This window comes from Lolium rigidum, chromosome 7 (genome assembly GCF_022539505.1).
Source record: "Lolium rigidum isolate FL_2022 chromosome 7, APGP_CSIRO_Lrig_0.1, whole genome shotgun sequence".
Lineage (NCBI taxonomy): Eukaryota > Viridiplantae > Streptophyta > Magnoliopsida > Poales > Poaceae > Lolium > Lolium rigidum.
In genome coordinates this window covers 120,733,869-120,736,356 of record NC_061514.1, presented here as the reverse complement: position 1 = coordinate 120,736,356, position 2,488 = coordinate 120,733,869, and the positions used below count along the sequence as shown (strand labels likewise).

Genomic DNA, 2,488 nt, shown 5'->3' with positions numbered 1-2,488 from the left:
CAAAAGAAAAATAAAAACGACCTTACCTGATGGGCTGCGGCCCACTACACAACCACCGGGTCGGGGGGTGTGCGGCACCGCGTCCGCACCGACCCGGTCGGTGTATAGGAGGTCCCCTTTTTTTTAGCAACCCCAGGACTGCATATAGAAAAGAACATCTACAAAGAGGCCCAAAGCTACACTGAACCAAAAAGAAATATCTCGGCAACAAAAATGAAACAAAAGCCTAGTTAGTAACTTTTGAACGAACAGCCATATGTGCAGCCTGCAAATGGCCGTAAGGGTAAGATTCCCGTCAAAGGCCAAATCCAGATATGGCCCAAGAGGGCCAGGTGTGAATTAATAAAAAAGCATCCGGATATATAGTTCGGGGTATTGAACCCGACGTGAATCGAACACGCAACCTTCTGATCTGGAGTCAGACGCGCTACCATTGCGCCACGGATCCGGTGATGTGAGCTCCGTACAATTAAAGTTGACGTTTTTTTCTAGAGGTAAAATGAAAGTACGAGCACCTTTGCCCATCTTAACCTTGTTCATGGATGGTAGATCGTACTACCACTTTGTGCACCAGAATTAAGTGACCTCTCGATGACTCGATCGATCTATCACTCGATGAAACGACGGCAGGGCGGTGCATCGATCTGATGATCAGATTCTGATCCCGGCCGGCGAGGCGACGAGTCAATTCGAAGCTGCAGAAATCGAAGAGAACTGAGCATCCGATGCAGCGAGGCGCACTCCGCCGCGGCTCAGTTGGTCGGCCGTCGAGCGGAGGCGGCGTCGGCGCCGTGCCACGCGCCCCCTACCGCCATTAACCGCAGCCAGCTCTAGCTCTAGCTCGGCCAAAATAGCCGGTCCTCCCGCCGCAGTAACCACCCATCACGTGCTGCTGTCTTTCCGATCCATCGATCGAGCGATCGGACGCACCGCCGATCTCATTCTTCCAATTGACGCGAGGCGACCGAGATCGCCGGCTGGTTGTTGCGCGGTCTCCTGTCAATCGCGCGCACGTACGCGGTACGTCGATCCGTCGCCCGATCGCTACGTACGTTGATTTGTTACTGTAGCCGATCTGAAGGGCGCGACGCTGACCGGGCTCGTACCGGCGCTTTCGGCGTCCGTGTATTGACCGGTCGGCGGGAGCGAATACGTACGTTCAACAATGCTGGAATTCTATCTGTGATGAAGCGTGTATGGCTCAGCACCACCCTCCTCTTGCAAACTATGCAAGGTTAGGATTTCGATCACACCGCTACATGGTTAGGCCGGGTTTCAGTTGCTGAGACTTGATTGTACCTTTGTCGACGGAAATAGTTAAAGACAGCATCGGTTATGTATATGTTGTGACATAGCAAAACACGAGTATTTTGCTGGCTAAAAACCACTGGGTATGAGTGTAAAGACACATGTACTATTGTCACTATAGGAATCTGCAGAGGCGCCGACGGCCGCGAGCCTCGGCGTAGGACCAGGCCGCAAGAGAACGCCGAGGAAGTCCATGTTGCTACGGCGACGAGGAGCCATCTCAACGGCAGCGGACCCCAGAATATTATGTGGTGGTGTTAGAGGAGAGAAGTGTTGCTGGTGGTGTTGTGTTGGAGGAGAACTGCCCAAGACATGGCTATATGTAGGTAGGTGAGGGGCTGAAACGACGGAAAAACTTGGCGGAAGAGAATGAGCGGGAGAAAATGGCGGGGGAAAATGACGGGAAAACTTGGCGGGAGAAAACGGTGGGAGAGAAATGGCGGAAAAACTTGGCAGGAGAGAATGGGCGGGAAAGTTTGGCGGGAAATCAGGCTGTAAAAAGAAAAAAAAATAGGGTGAGGCTATGCCGAGGGTGGCCATCGGCGTATAGGTTAGCTGTGACGTCACCTGGTGGGAGAAAAAAGAAAGAAAAAGGAGGGAGGTTATGCCGACGGTAGCCCTAAGCGTAGCCCTGACACCTGACAGGGCCGTCACAACCTGGCTGGGGTGGGCCGTGTGCTCAGGCCTACGCCGACGGCCACAAAGGCGCTGAGGGCAGCCGTGGCGTAGCCAGGCATACGCCGAGGGTTGGGCTTCTGTACGCCGAGGGCCTTTTTGGCGGGCTGGCCTGGCCAGCCCATACGCCGATGACCTCGACTTTTACCCCTCGGCGTAGGACCAGGCCGTCGGTGTCTCGACCCATTCCTGTAGTGTGTAGTGGTCTCTAAGTGCAAATTTATCTTATCTTATCTTATCTTTTCTTTTCTTCTCAAGCAATAAGTAGAGATTGATCAAATGCCTAGAAAGTTTGCACGATATTTCATCAACATTTCTACACGATTATCACTGTACGTGCTAACATGGCCCCGTACGTGGTCTGAGTTAATCCTCACATGCACATGTAGTCTAACAGAAATTATGGCGATAACTCGTCCGTACGCCTACAAACCAACATATTAGACTACAGGACTACGGGAATACTGTACACAGTACCCTGGCATTAAGCCGAAGACCAGACCTG

At 52.6% G+C, this 2,488-nt stretch overlaps 1 non-coding gene across 1 annotated transcript; it reads right to left on the bottom strand.

Annotated features, from left to right (window-relative positions):
- Positions 1 to 376: 376 nt before the first annotated feature.
- TRNAW-CCA lies at positions 377 to 448 on the bottom strand. Its single transcript has one exon. It is a non-coding gene; the product is annotated as a tRNA-Trp (tRNA).
- Between the last annotated feature and the right edge of the window lie 2,040 nt (positions 449 to 2,488).